The sequence below is a fragment of the Phoca vitulina genome, unplaced genomic scaffold, assembly GCF_004348235.1.
Source record: "Phoca vitulina isolate PV1807 unplaced genomic scaffold, GSC_HSeal_1.0 scaffold48, whole genome shotgun sequence".
NCBI lineage: Eukaryota > Metazoa > Chordata > Mammalia > Carnivora > Phocidae > Phoca > Phoca vitulina.
In genome coordinates this window covers 4,103,112-4,120,750 of record NW_022589751.1, presented here as the reverse complement: position 1 = coordinate 4,120,750, position 17,639 = coordinate 4,103,112, and positions in this window count along the sequence as shown.

The following is a 17,639-nucleotide window of genomic DNA, read 5'->3' as shown; positions in this document are numbered from 1 at the left end:
CCACACCCGCACTCTCTGCGTCTCCCCACAGGGTCCCTGCTCCTTTCCCATGTCCAGTTTAATTACCACGGGGCAGGCAAGGAGGAAGCTTTTTAAAAGCCAGATCTCAGGAATGGAAGCTCCCAGGATCTCTCGCATCCTCTGAGCAGCACCTGGGTTCTTAGGCAGCTGGAAAGCATGCGGCCACTCTCTCAGCTTTGTCTCCCAAGGAACAGCCCATTTTGGTCCTGTTTCCTGACTCTGGCAGGGACTCGACACTGCCTTTCTCTTGGGTGATCTTCCCCTTGCCGAATCCCAGTCTCCTCCTAGCCCTCCCAGCCGCTCTCCTAGCTGGGCGCAGAGGAATATTTTAGAGCCCTCTGGAAACATCCAGCAGCGGAAACAGCTAGGAGAGCAGCTGGGAGGGCTAGGAGGAGACTGGGTCCCCAGCCATTATGTCCCTGCTTTTTATAAGGCTTAAGAAAAAAAATGGTGTTTCTATCTAGATTGACTGGTGTATGGAAAAGCTGGTTGGTCTACCTATAGTTCACAAGCCATACATTGTTCATCAAGCCCTAGAGCTTAGTCAGGAATTTAATCTATGCAACCCCACAAAATACCACATTCATAAGCTTTCCCTGCCTTTTCCATAAGGTAGAGCTTTGGTCCAACTCTGAAATGTAGGGTTCACTCTAAGGAGCTCATCCGTTCCCTGCCAGAAGCCAAACTCAGATACCAACTAGGGAACTTGGAAAAAGTCCCCATCTCCACCTCAGATGTCCATCTTCCTCTTCCCCAAAAAGCAGAGGCATAATGCCAATGGCATTTTCAGGAGGAGCTCTTGAGGATCTGGTTACTGCCCCCAGGTAAGTAGGAAAATTTCATCTTAATCATAATTGTGGTTATAATAAAATTAAAATATATGTCCAAGCTCTTTACTTCAACTGTCTCTTTTGTGTCTAGGTTAGGTCTTGGACTTTATAATGAGATGGATAGCAGAGATTTTTCAGATTCTTACATTGTGAAGGCCATGGAGAAGAAAAGCAGGAAAAATTTCTATTGGCAAAATAGAGGAGATCGTACTTTGGATCTCTTTGTTTATGGACAGTTTACTCTCTGGGATGACATATCACACCTAATCTAACTCGTTCAACTTTCTAGAAAGCAACCTGGCCTCCCCTCCTCCAATACTCCGGGGTGGGGGGGGTGGGGAGGATAATTACATCAAATTACAGGTTCACTATAAATTATGGGTTGTTCTTTTTATCTTGGGTGTATTTTTATTCAAGCTGATTGTGGTAGCAGAAGATGCTTCAAAGAATATTTGACCTAGAGATTGCTTCCTCAGTTCCATCATTTCTCTCTTAACAATAATGTCATTTCAGACAGCATCCAATTTGGAGTAACGGCCCACTTCTTCAAACCTGCCCCAAGATCACCTACCACAGGCCCAAATCCCGTAAGTCCATTCAAAGACCTCTTCTCTCCTGTCCCTGCAATGTTTCTCTGTGGCCTTCATTCTCCCTCATTACAACTCTGTGATTCTGATTCTGTTTGACAACGGGTGTGTTGCTGGTGACATTCCTCTGGAGGGTATCGACAGAGTGAGCAAATGGGGTTCCAGACCAACTCTGCGGCTCAATAACTAAATCCTTGAATAAATCATTCCCTTTATCTGGGCTTCCTTTCTCACCTGAAAAATTGAACAGCAGATGTGACTTAGGCAGTCATAAATAATCTATATGCAAGCATAAAATTCACTTTATTTTTATAAATTTTTCTTTCATGAGTACTCATTCATTCTCACAAATGACAAAACTAGATTTAAGCCAATCTGAAAAACTTGGCCCAATCTAGTAATTTTCTTTCTATCATTTTGGGTTTAAAATGTCACTTTCTTAAGTAATGTCATCATTATCATCAGTCACCACATAGTGCTAAGTTCCTGGCCTACTGCAGCCAACCCCTAACAGTCTGTCACTTCCAGGGGGCCTCACACCTGACTCTTGTCCTGCAGTCTGATCTCCTGGGGGACAATCCGATCATCTAGATGCATCGAGGTGATAAAGAAGTCACTCATCAGATTCTTGTTATTCCTCTACTCATTTCCTCCCACCTGGTGAAGAGTCCTGGGTGGTTCTATAGAGACAGTCCTGTTTCCTCCCCAATCAAACCCTCTGAGTGGCGCAGGCCTGACCAACTGACCACATAGGCCTAAGTGGTGATAAAAGGTGACAAAACGGTCCCTGCTCTCCACTCACTCCCCAGCTTGCTCAGGACCCACAGTGAGCCTCAAGTGCACCCGCCCTGCCATGCAATGGGACTGGGCTGTCCCCTTCCCCTGTTCCCTCAGCTGTGCCCCCACGATTCCCCCCCACCCAGTCTGCATTCATGGGGTTCGCAACATGGAACCAGCACCAGCCCATATCTATGTCAGCTCCCAACCTCTGGGGGATTTTCTTGGACCAACCTCCCCCTACCCAGGCCCAGCAGCTGCCTCCTCCCAAAAAAAGAAGAAAGAAAAAAGAGACTAGGAACCTTGGGTGAAGACACGACCTCTGCTTACTTCACAAAGCCCCTCACTTCCTTCCAGCATCTTTAGATCTTTTCTGGCAGGACAGAAAGACAAACCAGCTGAGGTCTCCACAGTCATCTTTGCCTCCTGCTCCCCACCTCGGATGACCCCCGAGATCCTGAGGTAGAACCCTAGGGTCCCAGAACCCAGCTTGAAAAACCAGTCTTTCCCTCCTCTGCTAACATTACAAAAGGCTCCCCGAGACTTCCTGCAAAGGCACTGCGCGGTGCCCATCTTTCCTCTTCTAGCCAGAGACGGGAGCCCCTCCATCTGGACTCTCCTCTGCGGGAGCCCGGCTGGGGACTCGAAGCTGACGTGAGTGTCTGCATAGTGCGGTGGGAGCGTGAGCGTGGATGTCACCGGTCACAGCAAGGAGAGGCTTCCCTCAGGGCGATCTTATGTGAAGCTCAAGTTAGGGAACTTTGTCATCCCGCCACGCTCTCCAGCAAGAGATGGGAATAACAGTAACAGTGGAAGGAGAAGGGAGTGGGTGGTTCTGCTTTCCTTCCATCTGCAGAACGGAGGCGACAGAAGACGTGGGACTGACGAGGAGGGGAAGCAGGTCTTAGCCGGCTAGGAGGGAGAGAGCCCGGGACTGATGAGCTGCACAGCGACAAAGTTTGACCAAACCACAGAGTGCAGGCTGGCTGTACTAATGGGCTCAGCGTCAGCATCCTCTCCTCAAACTGACCTCAGGAAAGAGAGCACTGCCGTAGGCTAGCGCAGAGTTCTGATATGGCTCAGTGCGCCATTGCTCTTTACAGCAAAATCCTGCGAACTCTGAGGACCCAAGGACCAAGGAAACGGCACCAGCATCCCAGGGAACACCACAGTCTTTAAAGAAATTGAGGGAAAATATTGAATAAAATCAGAAGATGCTCACTATATATTGTTAAATGAAAAACCAAGGCACAAAGCAGTATGTATTTGCCTCTATTCTTTTGTTGAAGAAAAAATATATAGGCATAGAAAAACAGTCCAAAAGGATATCCTAGATGTTCATTTCCCACCTACCCACCCCAGAAATAGATTTGATATTACATAATATGTAAAATAAATATATATGATTTTATATAGGCTTTTCATTTACTTTTTAAAAATTTGCATATGTTTAAACTTTCTGTATCAACAGAAATTACAAAATAATCCATGGAAGAAAAATATGTTTTTTTAAAAAACCAAAACCAAATAAAAAATAACTGTCCTTTTAGAGCCAGGTCAAGATGTTGGCATTTGTTCAAACATGCACCAGAGAGTTTTCAATAGCAGAGAGACAAGGATAGAGCAGTGGGTGCAAAGCCTGTGCTGTGAGCCTTACTTAGGGTGGCAAAGAAGAACTTTTGCTAAGCCATGCAAAATATTAGAGAAAAGGGAGGGAGAGACTTGGGAACAGAAAGGGGCAGTGAGGTAGATGAGGGATGAGCAGAACTTAGATGAGCCATTAGGCATGGCAGGGAAAGAAGGGAGAAAAGTCAGGGAATCCTGCAGAACAAGAAATGGCAAAATTTTCTAACAGCCTCAGCACGTGCATGGGTGAAAATGAGAATAATATCCACAATGACCTCTTCTACAACTGCACTAGGGACACATCGTGCCATGGGAGGAAAGCTGCATATCAGGAACACCGTTCTGGGAAGAACACACATTATGACTTCATCATCCTACACTTCACAAAGGCAGAGTTTCTTATAAATAGTAATATCCTAAATCAGCTAGACAAATTCAGAGATAACAAGTAGAGGAATTGTCTTGTTATGTTTTAGAAAACCTTTGAAAGGACATAAGTTGTGATGAGAGCAGGTGAGAAGGAACAAGAATTGTGAGCTGGACCAATACTCACCAAGGTATTTTTTAAAGTTGTTAGCAATAACATGCCTATCACATTGCAGGTCCCAATAAATGTAAATGTGATTCCTTATATGCCAGGTTCAGTTCTCCTACTCAATTAGGAGGTCCTTCTAAAGTTTCCTCTTATTCTCCCTCCAAAGTGTCTACTAAATACACTGCCTCGTTGGTAGTAAGTGCTCAACAACATCTGCTGAAGAAATAAACAGAGGTAGTTAATAATTCTATTTTGTCCTTCCTAAATGCATTGTCTTTATCATGAGCCTGCTGGCTGCATCAGGTGTTGCCCTCGGCGCCACTGGCCACAGGATGTCTCAGGTTCAGTACCAGGGGTTAACTCATTAGCATAGAAACAACATTGCTCCTGTAAGAAGAGGCAGAGCCCCCCTTGCGCGGCCGTGAGCAAGTCGAGCCCGTGCCTGTTTTGGAGGACCACTGAGGCCAGTGAATTGAGTTGCCACTGCAGGGCCAGGGCCCACTGAGTGAGGGCGGAAAAATCCGCCGTGAGTTGTTGAGTTAACCCCTGGTACTGAACCTGAGACATCCCAACGCCAGTGGCGCCGAAGGCAGCACCTGATGTGGCCAGCAGGCTCACGATAAGAGGGATGGCCGTGGGGGGGTGTCGAGGGCGGCTAGGACGTCTCCATATGAGTGGGGCATTGCTCCCGGGGAGGACTGAAAGATCGGGTAAGAGACTGACAAGTGTGCATGATTGATCTCACGGGGTGATGCAGATGTATACACCTTGATCACAAGCCAGAAAAGTGTTGTTAGGTGCACAGACCCGACTGTGGCCCGTGATGGGAGAGGAATAGTTGCCATACAGCAGTAGCGGAGCCAGAAAGGGATAATCTGCGGTCCCCAGTGCCGAGGTGGGAGGTGACGCGGTAGACTGGTTGAGGATGACACCTAGGTATTGGACGGGACCAGGCTTTATACAGATCCAGCAGTCAGACACTAGGGGTGGATTTGAGTGGTTAAGTGCTTGGTGGGAGGCGTTAGTCATACCTAACAGTTGCGCTATAGACGCTTGATGCGTGTGGATGGGGGACCCAGGGATGTGCCAGGGTGAGTTATTTTCTGTCTGACTCTGGGGGTTGACTGTAAGGCTTGGAGTGAACATGGACTTAATCATAAATTTGGCTGTGGGGTCAGTTCCCATAGGGTGATATTGGCCCAACAGGAGAATGATTCCTGCAGCCCATGACGTGGCATTGGGTTCTAAGACTGAGAGGGCGAGTGGTATACAGTGATTGTTAGAGCAAGAGGATGGGGTGGCCTTGCGTGACAAGGAAATCTGGATGTCATTGCACTGTTTGAGGTGCCACCACCTGGTGGACCATCGTTCCATTCCCAGCCAAGTCACCACCCATGACTCACATCCCCAGGCTTTTGAGCAGAACTGAGGGCAGGTGTTTGGCTATTGAGGTGTAGGGCCCCCACAGATGTAGATATCTACCAGCCAGTAACCTGAGTGAGGGTGATGGTAGGAACACCATCTATGAGGTTCCCAGGAGGTATCAAGAAGATGGCATCTATCTGAATGGAGGTTAACCTTTGGTGTGTGCCCATCCCAGGTGGAAGAAGTCAGTGGGGCCGCTGGTGCAGGATTGAGGGGGATAAGCTGGAAAGTCCATTTGCCAGTAACGGTGATACAAGAGTTTGCCCCCCTTGCTGGGCCGGGCAAGCTAGAGGCAGTGCAGAGGAACAGCACACCAGATAGCCAAAGACCGGGACTGACTGGGGTCAGGAAAACCATGGTGAAATGTGCTCAGGAGTAGACAGCAGAAGGCCAGTAAAAGTGGGATCTTTGACCTTAGGTAGAGGGAGCCATCATGGCTAACCTGACAGCAGATGAAACCTATGGATAAGTAAGTGCAGTAATACACCCTAGGGACACCCAATAAGCAATGACAATGGTAAGCTTCTGTAGAGTCCAACTCCCAAGATAAGGGAAATCACACCGATGAGAGCCAGGGACCACAGTGAGCAGGTGTCCATCAGTCGGTGGGGGCTCATCGAAGGTGAAGCCGCAATGGGTTCCTGAAGTCTGGCTGGACTCTCCACTGGCATGGCTCCTCATCCAAATGACGAGCTTTCTTCACTCTGGAGTGGTGGACCCACGGAGTGACCCCTGAGACCTTGAGGACAGTAGGGGTGGTTAGAACAACAGTGTGGGGCCCTGTCCACTGCTGTTTGAGGGGGTCTTTCTTCCAGTCTTTGCCCCAAACTGACTCCCCTGTCTGGAAGGAGTGTACCTGAGACCCTAAGGAGATTGGGGCCCTCTCAATGGTGTACTTTTGTAATTTATTTAGGGTGGCCCCCAGGGCTTGAAGCTGCTCCTTTATCCCTTTATCTCCAACCTGATGCAAGTTTCCAGGAAGGCTTCCCAAGCACAGGGGAGGCCGTCCATATATATTAATTTGAATGGGGAGAAACCTGATGTCCCGGGCGTGCAGTGAGCATGCAGGAGAGCTAGGGGTAGCAGATCCGGCCATGGGAGGTTAGTCTCCTGACAAAACTTTGCTAAGGTTCCCTTGAGGGTGCAATTCATTCGTTCTACTTTCCCTGAACTTTGGGGCCGGTAAGCGGTATGGAGTCTCCAGGTGATGTTGAGAGATTTGGTCAAGACCAGTATAATGTCTGCCACAAATGTGGGTCCATTGTCACTATGGATTGTTAATGGCAGGCCGAACCGGGTCACCATCTCCCACTAGAGGACTTTAGCTTCTTCTCGACTTTGCTCCGTCCTGGTCGGGAAGGCTTCAACCCACCCAGAGTATGTGCATACTATTACTAGGAGATACTTGAATCCCCTGCTCGGCTGCACATCTGTGAAGTCTACCTCTAGATCTTCAAAGCGGGTTGCTCCCATTCTCTGGACACGTGGCAGGGGCTGTGGTGCAGACCGAGCATTATTTTTAGCACATGTTATGCATCATTCACTCATTGCTCGGCATAGTGCTGGCAGCTGACTGATGTAGTAGTGCTTCCTGAGAAGGGCTCTAATGCAGTTTTTCCCAGCTGAGTGAGCTGGTGGTATTCCTTGACTAGATGCCCTCCAATTGCTGTTGGAACAAAGATGCGCCCGTCTGGCATTATCCACCATCCTTTTTCAGTCAGGGTGGCCCGCTCAGCCATGGCCCATTCCTTTTCCTTTTTAGTGTAACTGGGCAGAGGGACTTCTTCTGGGGGTGTTAGGGCCATGGTGAGGGAAGGGGCTCTGTCTATGTCCTCACTGACTGTGGTCTTGGCTGCCTCATCTGCCAGATGATTTCCCTGCACTGTGGGGTTGTCTCCTTCCTGGTGTCCCTTAGGTGCAGGATTGCTACTTCTTTTGGAAGCCAGACGGCTTCGAGGAGTCTCAGTATCTCCTCCTTGTTCTTGATAGTCTTTCCTGCTGTGGTTAGGAGGCCCCTTTCCTTGTAGATGGCTCCATGTATATGTATAGTAGCAAAGGCGTACTGAGAGTCAGTATAGACATTGACTCATTTGCCTTCACCGAGGGTGAGTGCTGGGACAAGGCATATAACTCAGCCCGTTGAGCTGACCATCCAGCTGGTAATGCCTTAGCTTCTAGGACTTCAGTGGTTGTGGTTACTGCATAACCTGCTTTCCGGGCACCCTCTTGTAAGTAACTGCTGCCATCGCTGAATAGCGTGAGCTCTGGATTTTTTATGGCTTGATCCCGCAGATCTGGACAGCTCGCGTAGACTTCATCAGTCACCTCAGAGCAGTCATGGTCTGGTTCCCCCTCTTCTGTGGAGAGAAAGGTTGCTGGATTTAATGTCCTTACTGTTTCGAGGGTGACCCACGGGTTTCCGCAAAGGAGCCCTTGGTATTGTGCTAGCCGAGAGTTGGAAAGGAAGCGGTGTCCCTGTGCGTTCATGAGGGACACAACTGCATGAGGGACCTTGACGTTAAGTTCTTGCCCCAGGGTAAGTTTGTCCGCCTTCTTGATGAGTAGGACTGTGGCTGCCAGCGCCCTGAGGCACAGTGGCTGTCCCGCTGCCATGGGGTCCAACTTCTCTGACAGGTAAGCAACTGGCCGTTGCCAGGGTCCAACAGTCTGGGTGAGTACCCTGAGCGCTATTCTTTCCTTTTCATGCACAAAGAGATTGAAGGGTTTTTCTACATCTGGTAGGCCCAGAGCTGGAGCCCGCCCCAGGGTGGTCTTTATCTCTGTGAAAGTGGCTTCTGCTTCCTCAGTCCAGGCAGGGGGGTCTCGATCTGGTCCCCTTAAGAGATCATAGATGGGTCTTGCTATTGCCGAGAACCCAGGGATCCAGATGTGGCAGAATCCTGCAGCCCCCAGGAATTCTCATAGGCCCCTTTTTGTCTGGGGCTGTGGCAGGGAGATGATGACCATTTTCCTCTCCCGCCCTAGTTCTCTTTTCCCTTGGGTGAGGAGGAAACCAAGGTATCGGACCTGTTGTTGGCAGATGTGTGCCTTCTTCCATGAGGCTCGGTATCCCGAGTCTGACAGGAGCTGTAGGAGGGCCTTGGTGCCTTTTATGCAGTCTTCTTGTGTGAGGAGGTCATCCACATACTGGAGGAGGGTGCATTGTGTGGCCTCTCTTGGGAAGCTGGCGAGGCCCATGGCCTGCACTTCCCCAAAGAGGGTTGGTGAGTTTTTAAACCCCTGTGGGAGGCGCATCCAAGTCAATTGCATCTGGTGCCCTGTATCAGGTTCAGTCCATTCAAAGGCAAACACTGGCTGGCTCTGGGGAGCTAAGCGGAGGCAGAAGAAGGCATCCTTCAAATCTAGGCAAGTGAACCATCTGGCCGACCCTGGGATTTGGCCGAGGAGGGTGTATGGATTCGGAACCACTGGGTACAGAGATGGTCACCTTGTTGATGGCCCACGGGTCTTGAACTGGTTGGTATCCCCCTCCTGGCTTCTTGACTGGCAGGAGGGGGTATTCCAGGCCGACTGGCACTCGGCTAGAATACCTGCTTCTTTGAATTTGGTCAGATGTTCTTGGATGCCGATCTTAGCTTCTTGTGGAAGGGGGTATTGCCTTTGCCTCTGAGGTTGGGCTCCTGGGATCAGTTCAGTAATGATAGGGGCCCAATTCCGGGCTAGTCCAGGTGGGTTGTTTTCAGCCCATACTGAAGGGAAGGCGAGTCTGAACTCCGGCGGGCTGCTCGGTTAGGCCTGGGCACAGAATAGCCTCCATTCTTCTTCCCTTGGCGTGTTAATTGCTAGTATTAGAGGCCCTGTCTCCTCTTGCCTTGGGTTCAATCGGAGGCTAGTGTATCCTGTGGGCTCAAAAGTTATCTGAGCCCTAAGCTTGGTGAGTATGTCTCAGCCCAGGAGAGGGATGGGGCAATCTGGCAGATAAAGGAATTCATGTTAGACCTTGTAGCCCCCGAGTTCACACTGGCAAGCCTGGCAAAAGGGCTGTTGTATTGCCCGCTTCCTGGTGGCCCCAAGAATGGTCACAGTCCTTTTGCTGAAAGGGGCCACTGGGGAGGTGACAACAGAGTGCTCGGCCCCAGTATCAACCATAAAAGTCACTGGTTGGCCCCCCACCTTCATTCTGACTATGGGTTCATGTGGGCCAAGGAGGAAAGAGCCCAGTCTCCCTCAGTCTGAGTCCATTCCCACAAGGCCTATGAGGTCCTCCTCTCAGGGTTCTTCCTTGTAGCGGCTGGGCTTTTGAGCTTTTCCCCGGTTGGGACATTCGTTTTTCCAATGCCCTTTCTCTTTACAGTAGGCACATTGATCCCTTGCCAAGGGGGTTCTGGGTTTCCCCCCTTTCGGTGGTTGGGGTCTCCCCATCTTTGTGTTGTCCTTTTCTTTCAGGGTGGCAGCAAGGAGGCTGACTTTCTTTTTCATCTTTTTGTCGGCTTCCTGTTCGGCTGTGACCTCCCTGTTCATGTAGACTTTATTGGCAATCTCTATTAGTTGGGTGATGTTCATCCCAGCAAAACCCTCTAGTTTCTGAAGTTTCTTTCTGATGTCTGGGGCAGCCTGAGCCACAAAGGAGGTGTTTACCATCTGTTGGCTTTCCTGTGCCTCGGGGTCAAATGGAGTATATATCCTGTAGGCTTCACATAGTCTTTCATAGTAGTCCCCAGGGGACTCCCCTGGTTGTTGAGTGACTGAGGATATCTTAGTCATGTTCATGGGTTTCTTAGCTCCTGCCCGGATTCCCCAGAGGAGGGCCTCCTGGTACCGGTGGATGTGGGCCTGTCCCTCAGTTGTGGTGAAGTCCCATGCTGGGCGCTCTTTGGGTGCGGCCGTATTAGCCCAGGCAGCAGGGTTGATGACTCCCACTGGTGCGTGCTCTTCCAGGTATTGCCGTGCACCTTTCATTATTCTCCTTCTTTCCTCCGTGTTAAACAGGGTGCAGAGTAACTGTTGGCAGTCTTCCCAGGTTGGCTGATGAGTCTGGAAGAGGGATTCTATGAGGTCTACCATGGCCTGTGGTTTCTCAGAGTAGGATGGGGTGTTACATTTCCAGTTGAGGAGGTCGGTGGTGGAGAAGGGCTGATAATACATTATGGAACGGCCGGGCTGGACTGTCCGGTCTTCATCGTGCCTCTTGGGTTCCCGCGTCTCTTGTACTGGCATTTGGAGAGCGCTTGCGCCCGGCCTGGGGCACAGCCTGGCTGCTGGTCCTGGAGAAAGCAGATCTTTTGCGCCTGGGGACAGCGGTGAAACCGATGGCGGCGGAGTGTCTGGAACTGAAGGGCCAGGTGTAGGCGATCTTGGGGGTACATAGGGTGGGGGCAGGGTCGGTTCGTCCTCAGGATCTCCGGCTAGGATTTGTGGAGACTGGGGCTTTTGCTGATTTTCTTTAGGTCGCTTGGATGAGGTGATTAAGACCCTGGCCTGTCCCTGCCTATTGCAAGCAAATCACACCGGGGGGGGAAGGGTCTGAGCAATTCCTAGCCAGGAGTCAATGTACGGAAACTGGTCAGGGTGTCCTGGTTCTCCTGTTACAACCTGCCGTACTCGACAAATCGTTGGGACATCCAATGTCCCTTCTGAAGGCCACCCGACATCAAAGGTGGGCCATTCCAATTCACATAGGGTTCTCAACTTGCCAGGGTTCATCCTGATTCCATAGTCTCCTGAAAACCCCTTCTTGAAATTTTTGATCAGGGTCTCTAGAACTGTAGGTTTACTCTGCCCTGACCCCATGGTGATGTCCCTGTGTGAGGTGGCTCAGAGACAGACAAAGGGGGGTGCCCCCTGAGGTGAGGAGACCAATCAGATGCCCATTTGGCCATGTTCTGAAGGAGCTTAGGTGAGGCTTAGCCATAGCAGTCTCAGTGTTGTGACTTACGATCGAAACTATTCCGATGCCGCCATAGACTGTGTGCCGTTCACCACAGAATCACAGATGGGCCCACTCAGACTCCATAGGCTTCTGGGGACCTTAAGGGTACCCGCCCGTGGAGTCACAGAATCAGTCCGCTTGAGCAAGCCAGGTCGGACTGCACGTTCACTCACGCATTCACACTCCAGAAGTTATTACATTCCCTTCCTGGGAATCCCTACCTGTGAGACCTGTAAGAGGTGTCTGGGAGGTGATCAGACTCCCCTTCCGCCCCAGTGGGGGTGGGCCTGTCTGGGTCCTGGGGCCCCAGGCCTTACCAGAATCTGACGTTCGGACCAGGTCCTCACCTGCCAAGTCTCCTCCAGTCCGGAAGGAACAGCGGAGCGGGGCTGGCCTGAGGCAACTGGGGCAGGAAACTGCCAAAAATAAGCCAGGGCGCGCCTTTTCCATTATGATCCCTCATTCTGTCACTGCCCCGCCGTTGCCCCCAAACCGGTGGCAACAATGGGCCAGCGCGGTTGGGTTTCCCGGTCAGGGAACCAAATGTTACGGAACCTGGACTGGATAGCCCAACGGGAGAACCAAGCGGCACTCGGAGATCTTGGAGGATAGGAGGTTTATTTAACGCGGGCAGGCTCAGAGGAGAGTGGTCTCCAAAGGTCTGGGCCCCGAGCACAAAGGGGGCAATTTATACACTTCCACTTCCGCATACTTGGCACTTTTGGCGCGTGCGCGAAGCAGGGCAGGGAGAAGGACCTGGATTGGTGCGCGCCAGAAGCCGAGCAGGGAGAAGAACCTGGAAGAGCCCTGGGGCAAGGACTGGGACTCTCTCGCTGGCTCAGTGGCCATGTTAGGACACAGATTTTCCTTATCAGTTGTGCCCATCTGGGACTGATGAAAAGTATGTGTCTGTTTAAGGGAGTTGTAACGTCTGTGCTGTTGACTTTTGAGGCCAGTTGGACAATCAAACCACAAATCATCGATTGCTTCCTTCTCTTAGGCATCAAATCACATTTCTTCCAAGATAAACTAATATTTCTTCACTTCTGGTTCCATTCCATAGTGAGCTCCGCTACAAATTGCATTTATAAGCATATTGCTGGACATGGAGATGAGTAAAGTAAGCCCCCATCCTTGAGGTGCCCACATTCTAGAAAGGCAGGCAAATGTGAAATATAATGTGTAGTATGTTGAGCACCACAATGAGGGTATATAAGCATGAACCACTATGAGCACAGGAGGGCCATGGGAGATAAGTAAATTGAAGTCAGACAAAGATGAAAAGGTGAGGTGGAACTGCAGAGATGGGGCAGTAGGATCGAAGGCTCAGAGGCATGAAGTGCCATAATAGTGTGTTCAATAGACTATGAATAGGTTGGTGTTGCTTGAGTACCAAATTTAAGATGAAGAAAAAAATGATGAGGTTAGAAATCTAAGCTGACTCTATAACATAAAATAGGAAACTACTAGGAAAGCTTTAGGCAGAAAAGCAGCATGGTCAGATAGAGGTTTTGGAGAAAGCTGCCTGCAGGCTGTCAGAGCAAGGGGGACAGTGTACAAAGTCTGGCATTAAAGAGTCATGCATGGTCCACATAGAAGATGGAGACAGTCTCACGTAGGCTAATGAGGAAGGGAAAGAGGATCTGGGTTTGAGAAATATTTACAAGGCCAAACAGGTGAGATGTGGCTGGCTGTGAATGAATGGAATGAGGGAAAGGACAAAACAGAGCCCAGTTTTCTAGCCTGGGTGAATGGGTGGGTAAAAGTTCTGTCAAAGGAGACATAAAGTTCCCTAATCTCAGATAACACCGTGTCCATCCCTTTGTCCTCACAGATTGAAATATGTCCTTATTGTGTGCGTATTTGTCCCGTGGCAGCCTGCCCCTCTGGACTGAGAATGCAGGGGCAGAACCACGTCGGGTCCGCAGGCCCTCGCATCCCCGGCGCTGGCGCCAAGTCAGCACGCAATAAATAGTTGTCAAGGAGAAAGACAAATCCCAAATACTGCATGGTATCCCATGTATGTAGAATGTAAAAAAAAAAAAAAAAAGAAAGAAAAAGTTTGAACTCCTAGAGAGGATAGAAAAGTGGTTGCCAGGGACAGGGGAGCGGGGTGGGAAATAGGGAGATGGGGAGTAACTGGAAAAGGATACAGGCAGGTCTGAGATTGTGTGGTATTTACAATTAGGCATTTGACATAAGCTTTTTGGAAATAAGCAAAAAAGGAAGTTGAGCTTCTAAATTCCTAGCTTTGTCAAAAGCTGACAGGGTTTCTTTAACTAGAAAGATTAAAAAGATAGTAACTAGAGAGGAAAATGTCTAATGTCAATATGATAAATACCTATTTATGTCTATGTGCCAATATAATTTTCAGTGATGGATCAGTTAGGAATAAATTCATCTGCAAATCACAAGAAGCCTCCTTTCCCCTCATAACAAGTTCAGAGATAGGCAGTGCTTGTTAGCATAGTAGCTGCCCAGGGGGACCCACTGCAACCCAGGATCCTCCTGCCGGTCCTCTCTGCCACACTTAGTTATACTCACTTGTCCTCACACTTGTCATCTCATGGACAGTGACTGTTGGTTGCTCCACCTCCAAGGTTCATGTCCCTAACAAAACAAGGGAAAGCAGGCAGAGGCAAGAAAGAAAAGGAACTTGTTTTAGTCAGGAAGAGAATTCCTCCTGTGATTTTCAACTACCTCTCACTGACCACCTCCAGCTACAAGAGGACAGAGATCAAGTTTGTAGCTTTTATAGCTTCCATGACAGAACCTGGCAAGAGGTGGGAGAAATAAAAACTGGAAACTGCCAATCAACTATTCCAGACAAGAATAAATCTAAGTCACATTATTATATCTGCTTACTTCCTAAAATCTTGTGAGCATATTTTAATCTAACTTACATGTGCTGATGTTGATTCCTGAGAGTGATCTTATGTCAGTTTTCCTCTCTATATAAGCAATATTACCCTCCTTTTTTATATGGTCTACTTTATCAAAGTGAGCTAGGAAAAGGATTAAAAATATTTCCAGATGCTAACTCAGGTAATTGGGTGAATAGGATATATTTTTAGCCACATGTTATTTTTTAAATTTGTTCCTGGAATCTTCCCCAGTGGTGGCAAGAATATCTGTGGTTGGCAAGCAATAGTACCATGGATAATTTTACCTATCTTCCCACATGTTTGCCCTGCTTGGTACCTGACATAAATTGGAATTTGGTACAGATGTAAAGTCAGAGAATGGGTTTTGTTTGTATGGAGCCTTTTCCACAGAGAAGTGCTTTGTCTCCATCTGGCGGACAAGCTCATCTTTGCAATGTCAGCGGTGGTCCTCAGGCCTGGCTGCACCTCACGATCACTGGTGGTGCCTGGAAACAATCTGGATACCCAGGCCCCTCCCCAGACCCTTTCAATCAGGTCTGGGAAAGGATCCAGGCAGCAGTACTTTTTGTTTTTTTAAGATACATAATTCTAATGTGCAATTAGAGTTAAGATGCACTGAGTTAGAAGAAGCTCTAAATTGGTGGTAATACTGGACAATCATTCCTCCTGTAAGATTGCCATAAAGGAAAAAGAGCAATCTAAGCAGGTAAATAATATAATCTTCTGGAGGCCTTTTTCCACCTTCCAGAGAGGAACTCGGCAAGTTGATGCTAAGAATGTAAGAAATCTAAATTTAAATTACTTCTCATGTGACTCTCCCTATGATGAGACATCGTGCTGAGCAAATACACAATCAGACCTCTCCCTGGGCAAAACTGTCAAGCAGTCTCAATCTGATTTTAGTAACTTAGGTGTTTACAAACAAATTTTTTTACACCTGTTCTCATTTAATTCTCTCAAGAACCTATGAAGGTGGGTATTCCTTCTTCCCATGAGTGTCGGCACTCATCTAGGAACAGAGAGCCCTAGTATATTTTAGGTGCCCACTCAAACCCTGCTTTTCCCTTCATCTTCTCATTAAAACTTTAACTTTGTTGAACAGCACTGTATTGTATAACTGAAATTTCCTACTAGAACTTAAATCTGCTAACCAAAAAAAAGGGGGGATAAGTATGTGAAGTGATGGATGTGTTAACTCAATGGCGAGGGGGATCCTTTCACCATGTATACATAAATTAAATCATCACTTTGTACACTTTAAATATCTCACAATTTTGTCAATTAGATCTCAGTAAAGCTGAAAAAATAGAAATATCTGAGTAAAGATTATGTAAGTATTCCATGTAATATTTTTATTCATGCAAGTTTTCTGTAATCTTGAAATTATTTACAAATGCAAAGTTTTTTGAAAATATTTTATAAAAACTGACTTTGTGAAGATCTTTCTCAGCTTGCTATCTTTTTTTTTCAACTGATTACAGATTTACTTAATGTGCACTTGATAATCTTGAAAGGAAAATTCATCAAAGTCATATATACACTTATAGGAATTCTTATTAAACACGTAACATGGAAAAATACATCTTATCTACTGCCTTTTACATATTCCAGAAGATATTCAAATGAAGATAGATTCAAACTGGTCACCCTTTTTAAGTGCTTCTCAAACTGATTCCCACTTACTCCTCATGTCCTCTGATCCCATCTCCTGATCCCAGCCTCAAAGCAATCACTATAGTTTTGCCTCTACTTCCGGCTTTGTCTTCCCATGATAACCAATGACTTTGAGTATGTTTTCATATGTATACTGACCACTGCTTGAGTCTTCTTTACTGAAGGATCTGTTCAAGTCTTCTTTTACCAGATTTTTATTGGGTTGGTTGTGCTCTCATTACAATTTTATATATTCTTATATTTCTCCCAGTCGGTGGCTCATATGCATTGTGTTGTTTTTCTCATGATTTTTAAGACTGTGCTGATTTTTCTTTCAAAATTTTCTTTATTGTTGGTCTTTAGTAGTTTGACTATATGATCTTCTGGATTTATCTTTATTGGGGTTTACAGAGATTCAAAGCCAGTGTTTCTTTATAAAATGGCCATTTTTCTTCAGATATATTTTTTCTGCCCTATTTTCATTTTTTATCCTTATGAATCTCCAATTACAGGTGAATCCATCTGATACTGTTCTATAGGACCCTGAGGCTCTGTTCTTTCTTCAACCTCTTTTCTCCCAGTTTGGGCAATTTAAATTGATCTGTTTTCAAGTTCACCGACACTTTCTTCTGACATTTCTGCTGCTAAATCTATCCAGTATATCTCTCATTTCATTTATTTTACTTTTCTGTTGTAACAACTCCATTTTATCTTTTATACTTTCCATTTCTCTGCTGAGATTCCTTATGTCGATAGTCATTAAGATGACATTTCCTTTAAATCTCTGAACATACACTAAGAGTTGCTTTGAAGTTTTTTGCAAAATTCAACATAAGCCATGTCAAGGTTTGTTTTGACTCTGTATCACACATTATAAAACATACGTTACAGAGACTCTGTATTGCATCTTCCTCTGAAGGGTGTTGATTTTTGTTCCAGGAGGCATTTTGATTACTACTTTCAATTTTATGTGGGTTTGGTTTTATACTTTGTTAGTATGAATCTTTGGAAAGCACAAGGGGTTTCTCAAGCCCTTCTACTTTGGTAAACTCTGCCTCCCTCACAAATCTTGCTGAGGCTTGATTTCAGTCTATATTCTGGGACACTCTACACTCTGAGAGCTGAAACAAGAAGGTAGTGTCACCTTGTTCAACCTTAGGTGGGAACATGCATGTTGGGCAACTCAAATTTTTTGCCACTCTGCACATGTCTGGGAATGACTACAAAAGTGCCTAGAGCACTGACAAGTACATTTTCCCAAGTAAGCAAATTTGCAAACCTAATCGTGAATGAAGATCAACTGTGTATCTATTTTTAGCATAATGAAACCAGGTAACATAAAAAAAAAATATTAGTGTTAAAAAGTTTTAATGAACTATTTTGATGGAAATTTTCCCTAAACATGGTGTA